A 24,363-nucleotide genomic window follows, 5' to 3' on the forward strand; every position below is an offset into this window, starting at 1 on the left:
CCATCCTCTCTTAGCAGTAGTTGCATGTGGACTTGCCACCTCCCCCCCAAAAAAGAAGTTTAAAGGAGAAGAGCAATCTTCAAGATTTGCTCTTTTCCTCGTATTTTGGTCTTTTTTGGGCATGTTGGCACTCATCATTTCAAGTACCGACATTTCAACAGGGAGCCATGTCATGAGACCCAGAATCCTGACATATTCCTCTGCAGTATGAGTGTGAAACCCATGGAGTAGATCTAATATAGAGCTACTATTTCCTGTCAAAGCAAAGCTCTTTGAACAGAGTCATCTAGCAGGCACCACAGAAACACAATTCTCCATACTGCAAACTGAATCCAGCACATCCATTTGGCACATGTAAAGTGGGATGAGGAGTATCCAATGCATAAAACTGGTGTTAGTGGGTGATGTAACTGTGGTCCAGCAAATAAAATGGACATAGTGTTAGAAGTGAAGAAAGTAAAGATGGTAGAATATTATAGCTGCAATACAACAACTAGTAACAGGATAAGCGGACATTACATATATAACAGGAAATGGATATGAGTAAGGAGGGATCAGTGGTTATGATTTTATATGTTGTAAAGGTTATGAGATGAAGCAGCCAAAGTTTTCAGACAGAATTGTAATACTACAACTATTTCATTCAGGTGATATGGTCTGTTTTATGACATGTGCACTCACTCTTCATTTACTTGTTTTCTGAACTGACGCTTAAACTGTTTGTAAGTTGATGGGTGTGTCCAATATCTAAACATATTTATTCACTTCAGAACCTTTCATTCCATAAAGTCTTCTTCTGCTGGCTCACAAGTCTATGCTTGTATCCAGGTATTTATTCATTTAACAGTGGCTTGGCCATTTTTCATGCACTGTCTTTTGCAAAAGTATCACGCTAGACATTCACCTATACCACTGCTCTATTCCATCTGCACTGCTCATGCACTTCTAATTTTACAGCAATGCCACCCTGGTTCTGTTCATATACCACTGCTGTATTCCATTTACAGTGCCCATCGATCCATGTGCAATACAGTATGCCCTACTCCAACCTGGACTTAGACATGTGCATCAGTGACACGCACAGTGCATCATTGTATTCATGTCATTAGCTGAAGCATTTCACACTAGAGATATGTAATAACACCCTTAGCCATGCACTTCCTAGTCCTATCAACATGTAACAGATGCTGTGTGATTGATTTCATGATGTAAATGTCAGCATTGCATGACTGGCACTGAAGAAGTATTTACATAACAGTCAATACTAAGGTGCTGTAAGATACTCAGGGATCCATTACAAGTAATTTTTCTATTATTTTATCTCATTAGTTTGTGTAATCAATACCACCTCACATAGTACCATTTGTTATTACTGATAATCTTCTAACACTTGCTCTGCATTTTGTTGCAGGTCACAGGTTTAAGATGAACTCCTATAGTGCTTATGGATATAAAAATGGAATGGATGGAATTACAGGGGCAACTGACATAGATTCCCTAAAAATCTAGAACATAAAACATTGTGGAATACGGCATTGCATTGTAAGGGATGAGAACCAGGTCACCACATGGTCATCTGTGATCACCACGTTGAGCAAGACCAGTTTGAAATTCTAGAGCCCATCATACAATCCACTGATTTCCAATCACAACTGTGTAGACTGAAGCCTGATGCCATGCCCACGATTATCTCCTTCAAGCCAAGGATCGCTCAACATCCCACTATAGCTGCACAGAAGAATGAAAGATTACAAGTATGTTGATTCACACCTGAAACAAATTCTGCATTTCAATATTTTAGTTCTCACTATTCTTTGCTTATTGGACAGACTTATGAGTAATGATACTTGTAAGACAGGTACTCTGTAATTTGATTTTTGTTATGATCCTTTCTTCAAAATGTATTTATTTTGCAGCCAAATTTCTTTTGCTCAAGCAATCTTCAGTACCAATGTTTTAATTCCAAAATTACTGTGAGGGAATATATTAATACTCATATGATATTCTGAATATGAAGCCTTCTGTTAGAAAATGTACTGGAAAGAGTTATTGATGCTGGTGTTACAGCTGTCGGGTTACTCAATACCACAGATATAGCTCACATAATATTTTTCTTTTTGAATTTCACACAAGATTCTGTTGGAGGTGAGTCTGGTGGACATACTATTTATTCAAATCATAGATTGCATGGATTTTATTTAATTAAAAAAATGCACTTTAAAAGTTGAAGAGTTGCTATATTTGGTTTGATTTGTTAGTATTTGTGACTTATTTCTTAAAACTTGTTACTGTGTGTTTTTTAACTTGTAAGTCTTTTAACTTGTAAGTTTCTTTTTAAAAGAACCACTTGGCTTTAGAAACTATGCTGGGAGCTTGGCTAACACATGACTGTATTTAGCAATTCTGATTGGTTTAGGATAGTATAAAGGGAAATGGAAATGGTTCCATGATTATCTGATGAAGTTTCAAACACTGAGATGAAAGCGCTTAAGTTTTATATTTTTATTTGTATGGTTTTCATTAGTTTACTTAATAAATTAAATATTGTCTGCAGGAGTTTGTGGTTTGGTCAAGTCTGCTGTGTTTTTTTACTAGTTTGTGCCTTCTTTTCAATTGTTTGAACTTTCCAGGCTTGTTAGAGCAGTGTTTAAAAATTGCCCCTATTTTTGGGCCTTTGCCCCATCATTATTTATAGCTTTGTCCAGATTTCTTGCTGTAAGAGGTTGAGAGCTATGTTCCCAGTCGGACTTTACCAGTAAACAAATGTTAAATAAATAAAAAAATGAAATACAAAATAATTTTGCATTTAACATGGGCATCCACAAATATTGTATATGTATGTCATCATGATACCTTGTAATATATTTCTTATATGTCTAGAATGTATGTTTTGCAAATATAAAACACTGTCAGTTGTTCTTTATGTGGAGCTTTTCTTCTCAGGTCTCCACTGAAAATGGGCCATCAGCCCAGTGGACTAACCCGGTTAACAAAAGTCAAATAAATAAATAAAAAAATAAATAAATATGCCTCAGAGGGGAACTTTAGGTGAATTTAGTTAATGATGCATGCAGGAAGTACTCTACAGTTCTTATGGCCCAGTATTTTTCAGACCCAGTACACAAATCTCAGATAGGACGGGTCTATATTAGAACATTGAAGTATTACTACATTGAATGTTCTAATATCGAACCATTTCACTTGAAACATCACAACATTGAACACTCAGAACAGCAAATTTTTTCCCAGGGAAAAAATTTGTTGTTCCAACAAACATACACACAACACAAGCACACCAAAATACATAATCCACACACATACACTTCACAAAACCCTACACTAAACCATACATACACTACTAGCTATCCACTTACTTTAACCCAACCCTAACCCTAAGGTCCGTAACTACCACACACTCACCTTACATGCTCCCTAACCCTAAAGTCCCTATCGCACACTCACCTTACCTGCTCCCCAACCCTAAAGTCCCTATCACACACTCACCTTATCCGCTCCCAAACCCTAAAGTCCCTATCGCACACTCACCTTACCCGCTTCCTAACCCTAAGATCCCTATCGCACACTCACCTTCATTCGCACACATACCTTAACCCAGTCCGTAACCTTCGCTCCACAGTCAAGGAAATAGCGAAGCTGCAGAAACGGCCTACCGAATACTTTCCCTAGGAAAGTATTCGATATTCTGCAGCTTTGCTATTTTCAGCTTTCGATGCAAAGGGTTCTATATTAGTACATTCAAAGTAGTAATACTTCGATGTACTAATATAGACCCGATAGGACATGTAGTGCTATAATCTATGCAAACAATGCAAAGCATAAAATGAAAGCAGTATGGCAGCTAATAAGTTTTAACTGAGCAGCTATTACCCCTTAATAGGTGTTATACACATTGGCCTAAAATAATCTCAACCTGCCCAATTCAGACATGGGACAGTATGGCTTTCATAGACAGCATGTGAACATTGTCATCCACTTTAGATGGTGTTCCATGACACTAATGCTTCTTATCTGTGATATTGCTAAACCCATCTGCAGCATGTGATTAGTGGCTGAACAGTGGCAAAAAAATTATTTTAAATGTTTTCCCAACTATAGATCACTTGATTTAGACTGAGATACTCCAATGAAAAGTTTGGTAGAATAGACTGTAAAAGTGCAAACAAAGTATGAGTAAAGCAAATTAGTAATGTAATAACACTGACTATACTTTGCAACAAATATTTTGACAGTTTCATGACCATCATCTGTGTTACAATAGTGGAAATCTATGTATTGTCATTGATGCAGACACTCAGCTGGACAATGCACAATCACCACAGAAACATACCCCAGGAAAACACTTTGTCACATGTGAACTGATCACTTTAAACAAAAGTTCTGAGGCAGTAAACAGGCGAGCTTGTCTTAAAGGAGCACATGTACTTAAAACTATATAAACAGTCAAATATTGTCTGCCAAAAGTACATCAACAACAAATATTACTTTAGTAATGATATGATGATAATGTCATGTAATTCAGACTTGCACTTAAACGTACAGGTATTAGTAATGGTGTTTATAATGACCTCACAGCGTGTGTCCTAAGAATTCAGCATTCGACCACCTATGGGTAACTGTGATTACATGATAATTCACCTTATCACATGTACAGATTGGGTGGCTCATCATCTCCAGTTGGACCATCATGTTCAATAGATTCATGTAGTGAAGACTCAATCATAGCTTTGGTACAGCAAAGGACTTTAGACTGTGGATGTTCCATGATTTTCAAATTTTGACCTAACCATGGCATAGAAATGGCAGCACAAAAGGTCATCAAGACTGATATACATGCGGGGCGTGGCCAAGGATGAACACAGGATAGCAGCAGATTTCTTCAGCTCCACCAATTTCATTACACTGACAGGAATTAATTACTTAAAAATTAATTTTTGAAGTAATTTTCTTTCTAAATATGTTTGTTTTATATAGTTCTTGAACTATATCTAAAAAAGAAAGGAAATTTTAACAATATTCCTGTCAGAAATCACTTTGGAAATTTTCCTGTCAGTTTATCAGTCTGAAATGAGTTCCAGTAAGACAAATTCTCAAGACTCCAGCATCAAGAAAGAACTTCAGTCTCTGATAACTATAATCCAGCAACTTACTGCTAAGATGGATAAAATGGATACTAAAATAGATACCTTCATAGAAAAACTACAAAACAAATAGACTTGTTACATATAGACCTGCAACAACAGAAGATCCAGATGACAGGCATAGAAGAAGCTGTGAATGACATGGAAAATAGAATCCAAGAAGAGGAAATCAACATTGAGTTTCTGCTGAAACTAAATACACATTTACAAACAAAGCTGGATGACCTGGAAAATAGATCTAGGCAATAACATTAGGATTTTGGACTGACAGAAAATATTGAAGGCAACAATATTACTTCTTTTTAACAACATGGCTCCCTAAAACTTTAGACTTACCAGAAGCATTCTCTTTTGGTATCGAAAGAGCACATAGATCTATAGCTAATACTAACTCTAACAAAAACTATCCTAGATCAGTTATAGTTAGATTTCTATCATCTTTTGATAAAGAGATGGTTCTTAAATCTGCTTGGGCTAAAGCTCCTGTTAAGATTAATGAGACAACTGTGCGTTTTGACAATGACTATTCTTCCTTGGTAATAGCTAAAAGAAAAGTTTTTCTGCCACTAATAAGGGAGCTTAAAAAAGCACAGTTTAAACGTACCTTCTGTTTCCTGCCAAGCTAAAATCTTCCTTCCTGATGGTCCTAAAATTTTGATGACTTAGACTCTGCTTTACTGTTTATCAAAAATAAGATTTTGGATAAAATAGAGGAAATGGAATGGGCTAGTCCTTCATTAAATGGACTGGCAACTGAAACTTCGTGGAAGACTTCAGAGAAGAAGAAGAGACTAAAAAACAAATGATTTGTTTTATGTTTTTTTCTTTTTTTCTCTCATCATTTTACTTCATTATTAATCTTTTTAAATATAGTTCCTGCATTTCCAAAAAACCACAGATATTCTGAAAAAGATTTAATCAAAGTTATTCTCTGTGTGCAAAGAAATGTTTTGTTTCATAACCAGTCAAAATATCTGAGGAACTAATAACAAGCTATTATTCAATTTGTTTCTCTTTCTGAAAAAGAGAAGTAAGGTCAGTAATTTGATACATTTTTTTCTCTTTTTCTTCTCCTTTTCTTCTTTTCTTTGTTTAAACAATGACATTCTATTTAGATTATGTAGTGGGTAAAGGGTGGGGGAGGGCAGGGAGAGAAGAGTAATGAAAACATGATAAATGGAATAATAACATATTTATTCCTTGTAAAAAGTTTATATGTTCTTCAAATGCTATTCCTAATTATACTTTCTTGATTATACTGCTTATGCTTGTTTGTAAATAATCTGTCATGCTTTAACTAATAATAATTAGAACTAAATAATAGTAAATAATATGTTTTATTTTTAACTCTATTAATATAAACAGTAAGTAATATTCCATTGTATATACTTCTTATAGCTTTCTCTTACATTTTTTATTTCTGCTTTACACTCTTTTATTTTCTACTCTCTTTTTCTTTCTTTATTCTTTCTCTTTATTTTTTTTCATATTAATATATAGAAATGTTTTTGATCATATAGACACAGTAAATAATAAGGTTTGCATAAAAATTGAGTTGAGACAAAAATATTGAGTTTTATTACTTATTAATAACTTTGGGCTTAATTTCACTTACATAGAGGCTGTAATAACCTGTAAAATACATTGTGAAGGTTTTGTCATGTTTAGATGCATTTACACTGCTAAATGAATGTTTGTCACTAGTTTTTAACAAGTTTCCCGCCAAAATGTTAAGGGAGACAATCTGGGATGTGGGCTACCTCATGAACAGTGTCCTCGAGTTGTTTCAAAAGCTTCAACTCTCAGAATTCTCACAGAGAAGCTGAAAGCAGTCAATTTGACCTTTGACCTAGATATCACACTGACACATTGCAGATTCAGGAAGAACACTCTACCAGGAAGTAGAACTGATGCAAATGCGACTATGTGAAGGAAAATGAACTCTTTAACATCTAAATGTGAGTTATTTTATATAATTACTTAAATATCTATGTTATAATTCATAAAATATGTCAGTTATAATGATTTTAAATGATGCAGTTTCTTGTAGTAAGTAAATGCCTTATTTTAGAAGGCATAGAAAATGAAACATTTATTCAAGTGTTTTTGAAAATCTACTTGACTGCAGCATACTAATCTGTGTTAAAAACTTATGTTCCAAACATATACATTACTATAACTCATTTAATTCATCTGATTGACAAGCATAAATAACTTTATAACTCTATTCTGGAAGAAATTGTCATGTGATATATTTTAAAGCAGTAGTATAGACATACAAAATACAGATGGCTTTTTTACAATAATGCAAGTGTTTCTGAGAATTTGCATAACTATGCAGTATAATTTATAACAATTTCTATAAATATAATATTTTATTCTATTGACAATAATGAGTATGAGTAAAATGCTCATATACAAGCAATTCAATGTTTTTTTTGGAAGCTGTTGACTGCATTTACATGACAGAAAATAGATGTATCTTAATATATGTAATGTCTGAACCATATTAGCCAAGGTTTTTGATTTAAATGAATGTTAGAACTTATTTTTACATACTTTGAATAAATTAATATGTAAATATGCCTTCCTTTTTTTCTCTCTCTCTCTTTCTTTCACTCTCTCTCCCTATTTCACGTCTTTTATTTCTCTCTCTCCTCTTGGTTACTAATATTAAGATTATTTGAATGCTATTTGAATACAAGTGTATTATATTACATAGATGTATATAGTAGTATGAATAGATTAAAAAAAAAAGTTTATTTTAGTTTATATGATGCTGTTTTATCAAATGTGTAGTCTAGTCTTGCTAGATAATTGAATTGAAAGCTGTTAATTTAAGTTAAATATAACCAGTATTAAATTGATAAGGTGGTAGCTGATGTACTGCTGCTTAGGGTAGGGGGTTAACTTGAGTGGTAAATACTACTCTAAGTTGGAGTTTTTAACTCCAGGCTGGATGCAAGGTTTAATCATTACATTATTTTCACTTGTTCATTGTTATATGTATATAGTTTTGACATCCACAATATATTTTGTACACTCATTGTCACTACAGACAAAATTGAATCCTATACAAAATTCCATAAGAGATTCAATAAATACAGCTATATTTAAAGGTACACCTAAAGGAGGAGATGTAACATTACTTATGTTGTTATTTGTTATTTTGATCATAAGATTCTTAAGTTTTAAAAATGCCAAATGACATCTTTAAAAGAAATTTCTTTAAACATTAATGGATTGAATAATCCGTGTAAAAGGGCAAGCCTAATAAGATACATTAATTTACATAAGACCAACTTAGTCTTCCTGCAAGAAACCCATCTCTTGAAAAAAGATATTGATCAACTAGCCACTAACAAATATACAGTATTGGTTAGTTCAGAGCACACTCAGAAAAAAAGAGGAGTGGCTATTTTATGGAATAAAAGTATGCCCATTCCTAAAACCATTAAGTCTTATCAGGATGACAAAGGAATGTTTTGTATGGTTACAATACAAATTAATGGGAAGACTTACACTTTAATTAATTTATATTGGATACCTGGAATTGGTATTAATACAGTGAAACATCATCTTGATAAGATCATATCATTCTCTATAGGAGATATTATTTTAGCTGGTGACTTTAATTGTATACTACATGAAAGTGATACTACCACTATAGGAAAAAGAAGAATGACATCTAATGCAAAACATTTAAATGATTTTGCTAATTCTTATCATTTGAATGATATTAATAATCAGATAGATTCAAAATCATTACCATACACCTTTTTTTCTAACAGTACAAAACTTATTCAAAAATAGATAGGGTCTTTATTTCTAACCAGGTGGTAACAGATTTAATTAATTCCAAAATCATTTCATGTCCTATATCTGATCATAATTCAATTGTTTTTGAATTCATGATAAAAGATACTCATAATATTCAGATCAAAAGGATACCAGCATACTTAACTCAACTAAAAGACTATAAAGAATATATACTTTCAGAAGTAAAACATTTTTTAGACATAAATAATACTCCTGAAGTCTCCATTGTCTATGTTTGGGATGCCTTAAAATCATATATATATGGACAAAGTATCAGATGGTATAATAATAAAAGGAAATCTTGGGATAAGGAATTGTTAGATATTCAAAGTAAATTAGACTCTTATAAACATAATAATAAAGAAAATATTATGGACAAGAAAGTTATTGAAGAAATAAACAAACTAAATGAGAAATACAAAGAAATTTTAACTCATAAAGTTAAAATAACTTTAGAGAAATACGAGTTTTGTCTTATTCAATAAGCCCCAAATACTTACATAGACTAAAAAATAAAACAAAAAGGTTGAATAAACAAAACCATATCAAAGAAATCTTTTCTCTAAGGAAAAGAAGAATGTTTCTAGTATACCAGAAATACTAGATGAATTTAGAAATCACTTTCACAAAATTAACCATAATAACATTAACATGGAACCTAAAGATAAAATAAAGGAGTTTATAACCACAAACATGAATAAAAGCTTAATAAACAACAGATTAAACTATTGGACAAAAGTATTTCATATACAGAGGTTATTACACAAATAAATAAGCTTAAATCAAACAAAGCACCGGGTAATGATGGTATTATACCAGAGATATATAAAATCCTTTCTAAAAGTACATATTCATTAATACATAAGGTTTTTATTTTGGCCCAAACTGAGTTAATAACCCCCCCCCCCATCTGGGCAATATACATTTATTTCGCCAATTTTAAAACCTAATAAAGATCCAACTAGATGTACTTCATATCGGCCCATCTCATTACTTAATGTTGATTATAAAATGTTTATGAGTATTTTTGCTGATAGATTGAAGACAATCATCCCTGGCATTACAGATATAGATCAGACAGGCTTCATTGTAAATAGAAATACTTTTGATAATATAAGAAGAACTTTAACATTAATTGATTTTGCAAATAGGAAAAAGAAAGATTTAACACTTATTAGTCTTGATATAAGTTCAGCATTTGATTCAGTAAGTTGGGACTATCTGTTTACCTTACTGAAGTGCACAAACTTCTCAGATGCATTTGTAAATCTAATTGAGCATTTATACAAAGGAACATTGGCTTATATTAAGGTAGGAACATATGTTTCACAAAAAATACCCGTTTTAAAGGTACAAAACAAGGATGTCCACTTTCTCCACTATTATTCACTTTAGTAATGGAGCCTTGGGCTAATTTGATCAGAAACAGTACTGACATAGAGGGTTTTGAAATAGATGAAAATACAACATCCAAAATTCAACTTTTTGCAGATGATGTTCTAATTACATCAGCAGGATCTAATTCTTCTATGCAGTCTCTATTTGATAAAATGATGAATTTTAAAAGTATTTCTGGTTTAATATTCAATGAAGAAAAACTAAAATACTACCTATATATACACGAAAAAATATTCTCATTAGTGATTTTACTAAATATGTACCCAATTCAGGTCAGATAACTTATTTAGGTATAATACTATCTAAAGATATTAAATCTATTATATATAATAATTATAATACCTGTTTTCTTAATATACAAAATCTTTTTAATACCTGGAATAATATGTTTTTACTATGGAGGAGAGACTTACAATTATTAAAATGATAATATTCCCCAAGATTTTATACTTAATACAATCAATAATACTTCCACCTACAAAAATAATTATCAAGAAACTGAATACACTAATGTTAAATTTCCTATGGGCACCTAATAGACCTAGGATTGCATTAAAGAAACAAACTAATAGCTGGTCTCAAGGGGGTATTTCTTTTCCAGACTTTAATTTATATACTATCTCTTCTATTGTAAAAGTTATTACTTTATTAATAGATCAGTCATATGTCGCAAAATGGAAAGATTATTGGGAGCTAATTAGTATGCACTTCATGAAAATCTCCTTAACACATAAAAATACGATTGTAAATAACTCCATGTTATGGTTACTAAAGGAATTTTGTACTTCACCTATTACACCTAAACATATGGTTTGTTACCCATTAAATATTATTATTAGCTATCGTAACTTTATATTCATGCACCCTAAGTATAGGGAATGGAATTTTATTATAGTCCCTATAATGTATACTCATGGTATGCTTTTGTCATCTACTTCTGAAGGAACTCATTTAGCTATAGATAATGATCTAAAGTACTGGTATCAGTTGATATCTGATAATAAAGTTAAAAAATCTAGATTTCTTAAAACAAGAATTTGATCTAAGAGAAACTTGCTGGTTAGAGGTTCAGACCTTTAGATAACATCTCATTAACAAAAATAGATCTAATGTCTATAACAGTTAAATAATCTATTCCAACACTGATTGATTACTTGATATTAAATTTACAACATAAAGTTTCTGATAAAGGTAAACTTTCATACATACATAAAATTATCAGACAAGAAACTTTTTACAGTGTAGATACATACTGGAATTATTTCACTTTTATTAATGGGGACCCACCAAATCAACAAGATAAACAATATATATTGGAATCTGCCTATAGAACTACGTCTTCCATTGTCTGGAGACTTTATACATGGAAATTTTTACATAGATCTTTTTATACACCTTTGATGATGAATAAAATAAATAATAAAGATAATCTATGTAAGAGATGCAATGTAGAAATTAATGCTGACTGGGTTCATATGTTTTATGACTGTATAAAATTGAAAGAATACTGGAAGTCAATTAATGAATTTTTGCAGGCTCTTTTTACAGATAATTTCATTATTTCTAAATCTCTTATATTATTCAACACACCTGTACCTCAAAGTGTTAAAAAGGTTAAGCTTCCCTTGTTATGGTCTATTCTAGCAGTGGCTAGGAAAATAATAACCAGAAATTGGATTTCAGATACACCTCCTTCGTTCAATGAATTTAAAAATGTTATGAATATAGTGTGCCATATGGAAATAAACACAATTAGGTCATGAACAACTAGAAAAACATCTTATTATATTGTATGGGATAATTTACAAAATTTGTTAAAAAAATCCTAATTTCAATAGCATGGTATTTTAGTTTAATTAATTGATCTGATTGTAGTGGATGTCTTTGTAAATACTTTAGTTGTTTTGTTGAATGTTATAATCATATCTATTTTTAATTACTTGTATAAAATTGTTATGATATTTCTCTTGTATGTTAAAACAATAAACCTGTTTTGAAAAAAAAAACAGACTGATATACATGCGGAGCGGCTTACAGTGTTTTGTGCTACTAAAGATTAGGCATCAATGATATTCATACATCCTAATTCTTAAAAAAAGGGAAGCCTGTGTCAGACACATTGAATCAGTGGAAACTCAGAGGTACATCATATCATTTGAAATTCACTGATTCTTTGCACAGCATCATAGAAATAGACTTTGTATTCAGGATAACTTCAGTTATCGTATCCTACAAATCCAGCATAATCTTTGTAACTTGCAAATATAAGCTCTGCTTAGGCAAATGGTCAGTGTGGACAGGTTTACCTTCATAAGTTCAACTTTTAGGAAAGTCGAACTTCATATGTTCGTGACCATACGATTAACTTTTCAAAAAATCAGATTGTTTCTATTGAGATTGCAGTACAGTGGGCATGGAGAAAATTGCCTTTTTCTCCATGGTAGTGTGATCTTAGAGTTGAAATATATAATTTTCAGGCAGGGGTATGGGAGCACAGGAGGCCTTGTACTCCTGCAAAAAAAAAAACAGATTTTAGGAGGGTCATTTTCAAAAATATAGATTTTTTGACGTTACAGAACATTGATCATATGATCTTGACCATATGCAGTTTGATTTTTCATAAAGTCAAAGGAAACATCTGAAGTGACATGGCTCTACAGGTAATGTGCAGTGTAATATAAGGCCATTACTAGCGTACCACGTAACACCATATAATACTTTTTGTTGTGGCCTGAGGATGAGAACACCACCCATTCGAGCAATCAGTGTGAGATTCTGATGCACACCTAAACAATTAGCCTCATATGTACTGAGTTTCCAATGCACTAGATCACAGCAGTTAGTAATTTGCCTATATTCAGTGACAGATGACATCCTTCCCTGGTATCACTATCATAAAACAGTATTCTTATGAGTGATAACATAGCTTTGATTAAATATTACTTGTGATACAATGAATAGTCAATGTAGTTATAAACAGCATTATATGATCTTTGAGCTATGATAGAACTTACCTGTGCCTGAGTCCAAGAGTGGGCTTGTCGTCAACAGGCAACAGGTGGACATTTTCTCACACTGTGATGATGATGTGCGCTTCCTCTTGATTGACTTTATGGGAAGGGAATCACAGCTGTATGGTCCCATGGACATTGCCATCTGCATGCCAGAACCTCAAATTCACCATACTCTATGTCTCCATACATGTTGATCTTACCTGTCACTGTACCAAGAAAAGAAGTAATGTGATGTTTCACAGTATGTCTCAGTCAATAATCTCTATGCATGAGTTTCACAATGATAAGCAAGCCACAGATGAAAGGTGCTACAAGATATTAGGAATATAGGGATGAATGTGCAGTCAACAATTGTGAAACTAGTGAGGACGTGCATAACCTCAGTCCCACTGTCAGTTGAAGAAAGGCAGATGATATTACTCATATTCAAAGATAACTTACAGTAACTTCTTTCCAAGAACAATAAGGACAGCTTATTCATAATGTGGCACCAAACCTTATACAGTCAGAAAAATATTCAAAAGGTGCTTTTACTGAAAATTATAGTGTTCTAACATTTAAGATGAAACTACAGGAAAAGGAAAATGTCACGCTAGTCAATGTCATCATATGTAATGACAAGTAATGTATACATGGAGTCTAGGACAAGGATCTTACTCTGATCAGTGCCATATAACCTGCGAGATCATCTGGCCTATTTCTTATCTATGAATATATGAACTAAGTTAAAGACAACAGATTTTTTAGACAAACAGGCAACACAACAAAATAAAGAAATTCATGACAAAAATTAGCAGTGGAAATACTAAGCAAGGCAGAAAGTTCCCTCAACATTCTAAACAAGCAAGTGTGTGTGTGTGTGTGTGTGTGTGTGTGTGTGTGTGTGTGTGTGTGTGTGTGTGTGTGTGTGTGTGTGTGTGTGTGTGTGTGTGTGTGTGTGTGTGTGTGTGTGTGTGTGGTTAATGAATTCTAAACAAGCCAAATTTCACCTAAAATTACCCCCTCCCCCAGCAAAGGACAATCACATGGATGCCTTCCGCTATGTCTGAAACATCAAAGACAGTTTACAACAACGTAACCAATGTGGTGGCACCTATACAGATTTTATTCCTTTATTTCTTACATGACAAGGTAGTACTGCAGAGAACCACCAGATGTGTCAAGGTATTGATACTATGCCTTTAACAAAACAAATGCACATTGGTTTATAATTTATGTCTTAGCATGCTCAGTGTCCAATTGCATTTCTGCAATGCTTTATGTACTGCAGACCAAGGTCATGTGCCAGCACTTTAGTGGTTACCATGCATCACCCCGCAGCACACTTCACATTGTTAAGACTGTTATTATTGTCTACATGAACAGATTGTGGGTCTCTGTGCCTGTACGTTTGCTGCTGTGTCAGTGCTTACCATCCAAATGGACCTGTTAGAAATCAACTAAGTGAAAGCAGAATACAGGTCTGATGTATGGTATATGTAGAAGTTATAGAAGGTAACATGTCACCTGAAGATTGTGTTTTACTAACTTTTAATTTCAGGGGTATTGTCAGCAATTCATGATTTTCATTCAGTGTAGATTGGAATTCATACAGAATTAATTATTGCACAGTGTCTGGGGTCTTAGTAAACCAGACTATTGCTTTATATTTTTGGTTTGCTTCTCATAAAATTCATGTTTTTTTGGCAAATCAGTGAGGACTGAAGTCACTAAATAATGGCATGCACTTGAGTTTTGGATTTAATTTCCTTCAGAAAATGTATGCTAACACAAATCCTGTTATTCTGGCAACTTTCTAAGTTTATAAGAGCAATATTTAAAATCTGTCCCTATTTTTAGGCCTTTGTTTTCCCATTATTTTAGGCTTTGTCCAGATTTCATGCACTATGAGGTTGAGAGCTATGGTGGCAATAGTGAGGGGCCAGATCACTTCTGAGCTGAGATACACTGTTTGAAACCTTCCAGTACTTGCTTGCTATTGCCCTGAGTGCTGATTTGTTTGTTTTAGGTTTGTTTCTGCTTGTATAAAGTCATTGCAATTTGCATGGCACTGTTTATTGCCCTGTGTGGATGCAGAAACCTAGAATTACAGTTTTATATACAACAGCCTCTGTAGTTTTTTTTTTAACATCCCTAGCCTAAACCTCACCAGCCATATAAGTAGGACATGCTTGAGAGACAGGCATGTGTCTCAAACGTTCTATTTTCTCTGTAACAGGCCTCTTATCCATGGCAAGCAGAGCTCCTCCCCACATTTGATCAAGCCAAACTTGGACAGTGGATTAGGAACTCCAAATATACCCATGGTCTACCACCAGTGTCTATAATAGAGAGATGAAGCTTGTAATTGTTTGTCTACCTAAAAATATACACCCTCCATTTGGGAACCACTGCATATTTTTTGGAACTTGGCAAGGCTTAAAAAGGCCCCTTGGGTTGTTCACCTACTATGATACTAGGATTCCACTGTGATACAGTGCAAATAATGATCATTGCCATTGCATAGTTTATGGTGCAGTGATTACAGATGTATATGCGAGATCATAACATTAACAAACTATACAACAGAATAAATGGTAGTTAGACTTGTAGAAATCGCACTGTTCATACAGCAGGTCTTGCTTTTACAAAGGTCCAGAAACTACTTAGTTATCTTATTAAGTATACCAGACATAAATTTGATGGCAGCCTGAAATAAAATGCAGAAAACAACAGTAAGATACACTTTACACAAATCTGGCTAAAAATATGACTGAAGCATGTTAATGACATGCAGTGAATTAACCATTCAGCATTAGGACATAATAAATGTAAACCGAGACAAGTTATGTGTTGTTGTTGTTGTGTCTTTTGGCTTTTCCCGGTTAGGGGTTGCCTGCCACAGTGGAACTCCGGTCTGCTAATGATTGGCAGTAGATTTTTACATGCCGAGTTGCTGGCCCTGACGCACAACCTTCAATGAAGGTACACCCATTCACGCATGTCTCCACACAGAAGATGCTCTAGCTGAGAATCGAACAGGACAACGTCTTACTGTGAGGCGACAATGCTACCACAGCACCACCACCGCAGTATAGAGACAAGTTCTGTGTAATCTTGTTAAAGCATGATATAAATAAAGAGAAAAATATCACTTATAGTACTGCAAAAATATAAGTGCTGCATGTGACTTGACAACTTTCCTATGCACATTCAATGAAAACCCAACATATCAGTTGTGAGAAAAAAGCACTTCCAAAAAACCAGCAAAGACAAACTGAATAAAACAAAAAAAAGGACAGAGACTAGCAAATTCTTCTTTCTATAAACTTCAATATGGTGAAGCACTTTTCATTTGTTAAATAACTAACTTCATCAGACCAGTCTAATGAAGTTGGTTATTTAACAAATGAAAAGCACTTCACCTTATTAAAGTTTATAGAAAGAAGAATTTGCTAGTCTCCTTCCTGTTTTTTTGTTTTATATCAGTTGTGTGAAACAGTATAAGAACAAGTGGACACATCACTGACCGACGACAAGATACTGTAATGATATCATTTCTCAAAGAGATGGATCATATGAAACCTTAACAATTATATATTCATTAATCATAACAACATTATAAATAAAAATCCTGGAATGATTCATTATGAGCTTTATCAAAAATGATACTATAAGCCTATATCTATTAGATGTGGAAAAATATAAGTTTCATAAAGGGCGATCTATTTTTAATCTTGTGTAAATCTTTCAGGATTTAACAGCAGCGCGTTAAAAAGAAAAAAAAAACAAAGGTTAAGTCAATATGGCCTCAGATAAAAACAGGATAAAGCTTTAATAAATGCAGGTAAGTGTTTTTATGCCAGAACGGTGCTTCATCAGACCATAAAAACATACAAACTCTCAGTGTTTATATATGTCTTTAGAGCTCCTAATAAGTCCAATAAACCAATTAAGATTAAAGTTAAACAGTTAATGGAATAAATCTTGTAGCTTCAAGGCTGGTTTTAGAAGAACCATATCGTTTAAACCAGACTTGTTATCAGCCTGTAATAATATGATCCAGGGCATCTCAGCATACTCAGTTGTATTAGTAAGATCAACCCCCTCTAATATCATCCTCAATTAATTGTAAGACCATAAATTTAAAAGAATGTTGTATACGCTCCTTTAAAGAGCGGTTGGTTTTCCCTATATAGAAGCACTGGCACGCTAAACAAAATGCAAGATAAACAAGATCTTTGCTTTTACAGTTGGCATATAACTTTAATATAAAGGTTTTGCCTGTATCTGGATGGTGAAATTGTTAAGAGGTATAAATATAGTCACAGGCACTACAAAAAAACTCAAGGAAAAGTGCCAACACGATTTGACTCTAACGCTTTGTTCTCATGTTTTCCATAACATAATTGCCTTTGATTTTTGTTTTTAAAACCAAATATTGGTTCTGTGCCTAATATATGCTTTAAACCCTCATCCACCATCAAAACTGGTCAGTTCTTTTTTAATAGCCTCATATGCTAGAAGGATGTCACTTGAATAGGTTAAAGTAATTCTGTTAGTGGTGGTACATTCATTAAGTAGAGTTCCAGAATTATTATTAGCAGAACGTTCAATAAAAGAAAAATATGGTCTAGCACTACTATTTCTAGCATGTTGTACTTCTTCCATTATTCCAGTGACATCCTGTCTAGAATATACCTCTATCTAAACAAAGTCACTGCTCAGTTTCTAAAAAGCGAGTTATAAACCTTCTTCATAATTATTGAGCCTGGAGGTCCTTACAAATTGACCTTTAACTACATTCTTGTGTGTGTGTGTGTGTGTGTGTATATATATATATATATATATATATATATATATATATATATATATATATATATACACACACACACACACACACACACACACACACACACACACACACACACTCACACACACACACACACACACACACACACACACACACACACACACACACACACACACACACACACACACACACACACACACCTTGGATGCATGTATATTCTAGACATCACTATCACTTGACTCTTCAGCAGTACAATGGTTTGACTCATATTTGAATGATAGAAAACAAGCTGTCCTCTGGGACAGCCATGTATCCTCCCAGCTCCCAGTCACTATCGGTGTTCCTCAAGGATCCATCTTAGGTCCCCTCCTCTTCTCTACATTTATAAATAACCTGGCTACTTCACTCCCAACATCCATTTGTATTCAGTATTCAGATGATTCAACTCTCATCTGTTCTGCTTCATCTTCAGGAGAACTCCACTCTTCCACCCAGAAAATCTTTACTGCGGCAGAAAAATGGTTCCAACATATCTGTCTCCTCCTTAATCCCAAAAAAAACTAATTACTACTCTTTACCCCAACCCTTAAATCTGCCCCAATCTCATTTTCCATTATGTCTGGCAATGGCACTATCATCAATCCTGACTGTTCCACCAAACTCCTAGGTGTTACTATAGACAATCAACTGAGCTTTGACTGTCACATTGATCTAACCATCAAGGCTGTTAATAAAAAGATAGGTGCCCTCTATAGACTTAAGCCATTTCTTACTGCAGCTACCCGAGTGTCTCTAGCCCAAACTCATCTCCTCTCTACACTACTGTATGCCTCCCCCTCATTTATTAACATTTCAAAAGCTAACCATCAGAAACTAGCCACAGCCTACCATAGTATTGCCAGGTTTGCCACTGGTTCCCCATATCGAACTCACCATTGTCATAATCTCAAAAACCTTAACTGGCTAGAACTACAGAATCAAATTCTCCTACAGCAATTAGTCATCACTTATAAAATTCTCCATTACCCCTCTAATACACCCATACTTAATAACCTTATCACCCCATACAAAAATCTTACTTCTCAGCCAACAAACTTCTAGTAGCTACTCTCAAATCCTACAATAAAGCAGGTGACTCCTTATTTGCCAATACTGTTGGATCACACTGGAATAAACTTCCCAAAGAACTAACCACTTTAGGCTCATCTCACCTTTTCAAAAAACAAATAAGGAAACATTTGCAATCTCACTGGCTATGCCCCTGCTCAAATCCTGACTGAGCTTAAGTAACAATCACTCTCTCCCGCACCCTTCATTGCTCTTCTACCTACCCTATTTCACTACTTCTATCCCTCCAAGAAGTAGACCTAGCAACCCACCAGCCTGTTTATTACTCCTAATCTACCTCTTTTTATGTTACTCACCACTATCTCTGTAACCTGTCTTCTCTCCATGTATCTAACCTAGTTCCAGACTTCCTGTGTGCAAATCTCTATCCTAAAAGTAGTACTCATCACAATATGTCTGCTACTAATTGGCTAATATGTCTAAATTTTTACAAACTCTCCACCTGTTCCTATTTTTCTCCCTTCTTCATTCTTTTTTTTAGCAGTCTTTCTATAGTAAATATTTAAGTTATAATGATTCCATACTACTGTTTATTTCTTGTTTAAATTGCCTTTGCATTACTATTCTATATATCAAATTTTCCCTTAGTTGCCTGCATGCTTTTTATTTACTTGTTATTTGTTAGTCACTTAGTTTATTAGTGGAGCTTTTCTCCTCGGGCCTCTGCTGAAAATGGACATGTATCCAGCCAGACTAGCCCGGTCAACAAATGTAAAATAAAATAAAATAAAATAAAATAAATGCTGAATTAATGCAATAAGTTGTTATTTTTACACGGTTTCTTAAACACACTGGTGTTAACATAGCCTTCAACTGTTTTTACTATTTTGACATCTAAAAATTCAGTACTATCTATAGAATAATTAAGTGTAAACTTTAAAAAAGTAGTGGTCATTTCAGGATACAGGACAAAATCGAATAAATGAGATAAAAAACCCATCCATAACGTAAAAATGTCATCCACAAAATGTTTGTAAAATTTTATCATGCACAAAATTCATTATCAATAATAACTTTAGTTTGTTCCCAATGTGCCAAAAACATAATGGCATAGCTGTTTACACACACTGTGCCCATGGCTACACCAAGTTTCTGAAGATTTAATTTATTATTAAAAATAAAAGCATTATTCTCAAGAACTAGTTCTGATAATAAACAAACCAAGTTGATTTGCTTTTTAGAGTAAGTGCTATGACATGTAAGAAAAGATCTAACATGTTCTATATCAACTCATTGGGAATAACTGTAAAGAGTAAACAAATATCTAAAGTAACCAGATGACAATCCTAAAAAACATTAATAGATTTGTTACATTCTGAAAGGGCAGAAAGAAGATCTTTGGTGTCCTTCAAAACTGAAGGTGCTCTAACTTGTTTTGTTTGTCTTTCATCTTTTCCCGGTTAGGGGTGGCCACAGCGAAACTTCGGTCTACTAATGATTGGCAGTAGATTTTCACCAACGCCGCGGTGCCAGCTCGACATCCAACCTTCAATGAAGGCATGCCCATTTATACATGTCTTTTGAACGCCCACCCAACCGCGGGGAAGACATGCAGACTCCACACAAAAGGCACTCCTCACACTCCAGCCGAGAATCAAACGGGAGAATCTCTTGCTGTGAGGGCAACAACGCTACCGCTGTACCACCGTGGATTTAAAGGTGCTCTAACTAAAATGGCCTTATAGGTTCATAGGTTCATAGATTAGTACTAAGCTAATTGCCCTTACAAGCCATTTTAAGCCTAGCCAATTATCCCTTGTGAGACTCAAACCCTGCACCTTGTGTTTGTAAGGCAAGGTAAGTTTTTTCTCCCCATAAATAGAAAGTGGCTTTGACCTGAGACTATGGGTCTCATAGGTGGTTTTACAAGATTCTTGTGTATCTTGGGGAGACCATATAAAACTGATATAAGAGGTTATTCTACTAATTAAGTATATAATTCATGGATATACATTCCACTCATCAGAAAATCATAGGTTCATAGGTGAGTACTAGGCTAATGGCTCTGGAGCCTGGCCCAAGAATATTCCCATTCGTCCTGTTGCCGGACATTATTTCCTTGTGCCCCTATCGAGCAAGGCTGTTGAAGTGATCCAAGGGTGAATTTCCTGTTACCCATCCACTCGTCAAGATTTCTCTTGAAGAGGGCTAGTGAAGTGCTCTGCTTGACATGAATGGGAAGTTTATTCCATAGTACTGGAAGTCTCTGGGTTAGAAACCTGTCCCTCCAGCAGGTTCTGTTTATTGTGGTGATGAGATTCAAGTCTTTGGAGCATGTGAAGCATAGAATGGACATGTTTCAACTTATTTAAATCAAATGTCTGTAAAGGAGCATTAGTCTCCACATCAGATAACATATCATACATACTCTGTAAGTAAAAGTCTTTGTCCATTATGACAGTCGCTCCCCCTTTGTCATCTGGACTTATCTGTATTGACTGAATAACATTCAATTGTTTTAAAGCTATGCACTCACCTTCAGTCAGATTATGAAACTTACTAGCATGCTGTGTTGACAAAATACTTATAACATCTGCCTCATGAGTCTTCAAAAAAGCTTCTAATAGGAGATGTAGTGGAGGGACAAATGTGCAGGGTTTCTTAAAGCTAGTACTGGGTAAAGCCTCTGGAAAAATAGATTTTAACATCACATTTTTAACAAACATTTACAAATCAAGTACAATATCATATAAACTAGAATGATTTCCTGGTATAAAGGATAAACTCTTCTCAAGCAGTGTTATTTGATCATTGGTTCAACTAATGAAAGAGATATTATGAATTAATAACATTTTCTATTGTTGCTACTGCTCTTCCATGCAAATGTGTCCAGAGATTGTTGCACTTGATCCATTGAAGCCTGGAGTCGTTTTCTGCCTCAGCTGAGAGAGTGGTCCATTCTGAAAGTCTTTTCCATTTTCAGTGGACAGGTAAACTGTGAAAAACTGAGGAAGCTGAGAATGTAACAGCAGTGTACGTTTTCTTTCAAACGTCTGGTGTTACTTGAGATGAATCCTGTCCTTTGTCGAATACAGTTCTATCGTGGATATTCTTTCCAGAAATAGAGGGTACAGATGCAGCAGAAGCAGTCTCAATAAAAGCAGGTGGGCCCTCCCCACCTTCAATAAGATTTAACAGCTCATTAGTTGTTTCCTTATCATTGTTTGTTAATTTACTTTTGACCATGAGAAGTTATTACCATTCTTGAAGTCACTGTAATCATGCTCAATTTTCTTTCATTGGATATATTGCAACCACAACTCATACATTGATACATTGCTGTAAACTTCATCAATAACCAGCTGATATATATATTTGAGCTATATTCAATACACAAAGTCTGTTGTAGTGCATTAATCTCATAAAATAGCAATTCTTCTTATAGTTAAAAACTCTTTCAGCAGTCTCATATAAGTATAGCTGAGATCCAGATTGAGAGACTGCCATTTTGTCAGTAGCTCGGGAAATGTATTGCCATATGTAGGTATTTTGGCAATATGTAGCCCTCTAGGAACAATTCTAAAGTCCAGACAGGCTTCAAAATGTAGCCTCTGCCACTGTAGTTGTTTACATTTAAACAGCTTATTCTCCAGTTCTTTGAAGGAGGTATGAAACACTTCCACACTCACTGTTTCACTCTCCAAAGTTCTTTCTCCCATCTCAAACTGTTAAGAAGCAATAAAGGATTGTCATCTATTTTTAATAAATGGCATAAATGATCAGATTGTCGAACATTACCAGGACCATTGGATTGTAGTGTAATTCAAGTTCTTGCCCTTCAACCATGTCCCACACACAAAACCAAGAAGAATCTCAAGAACTACAAATAGATCAGCTGCATAGGTGAAGATAGACCCAGTGAAATAATGTCCAAAAATGAGAAAACAAAAGTCAAGTCAACACAGTCTCAGATAAAAACAGGATAAAACTTTAATAAACACAGGTAAATGCTTTCACTCCATAACAGCATTTCTTCATACCATTAAGAGCTCCTAATAAGTCCAATAAACCAATTAAGATTAAAGTTAACCAGTTAATGGAATAAACCCAGTAGTTTCAAGGCTAGTTTTAAAGGAACCATAACATTTCTTCTTTCATACAAAGAAGAAGCTTACTAATGCTTTAGCTGAACATGTGGCTGAGTATGGATTTCAACATATTTTTAAAGTTATGGTCTTACAATTAATTCAGGATGATATTAGAGGGGATGATCTTTCTAATAAAACTGAGTATACTGAGATGTGCTGGCTCATATTATTATAGGCTGAAAAGAAGTCTGGTTTAAATTATATGGTTCCTTTAAAACCAGCCTCGAAGCTATGAGGTTTATTCCAATAAAATGGATGCCGCACACATCTAATCTTAATTGGTTTATTGGACTTGTTAGGAGCTCTTAAAAAGTATATAAATGCTGAGAGTTTGTATGTTTTTTTATGGTCTGACGAAGCGCTGTTCTGTCATGAAAGCACTTGCCTGGATTTATTAAAGTTTTATCCTGTTTTTATCTGAGCCTCTGTTGACTTGACCTTTGGCCAGGATTTAATAAAGCTTACATGGAGCTAATCTCCATGTAAGCATAGTGGCATGGCTCGAACACGGAGTTAGGAGCCTGTGCGATCCATAAACAAGCCTGAGGGCGTGCACGAGCCTCCCAGCACTATTCCGACATGGACACCACGGAATAATGCAAATAACCTCATTTACTGGTGAAAAACATGCAAATAAGGTGAATTAGTGATCCAGCAAGCAGACAGGCATCCGTGTTGGAGCTGTGTCTGCAGCAGAAATGTTTTCGGTTACTTACCTTGTACATTTCTACAAAAATCAAAATGGGAGCATGACAGCTCAAAGTAAGGCATGTATTATGTTTATTAGGCATGTCAATGGCCAAAACTATGGCCATTGGCATGCAAAAGTGTTTTAAAATTGCAAAAATTAAATTTTTTTTGGCTGATTTCAGCCGTTTAAGCAGAGTGCAGCGGCAAACAAACGCGATTGTGCAGAAAATAAAAAAAAATGTAAAAAGTCAAGTAAATGTCAAACCTGAATTTTG

This window comes from Protopterus annectens, chromosome 5.part0 (genome assembly GCF_019279795.1).
Source record: "Protopterus annectens isolate FY-2018-M chromosome 5.part0, PAN1.0, whole genome shotgun sequence".
NCBI classification, from domain to species: Eukaryota; Metazoa; Chordata; order Ceratodontiformes; family Protopteridae; genus Protopterus; species Protopterus annectens.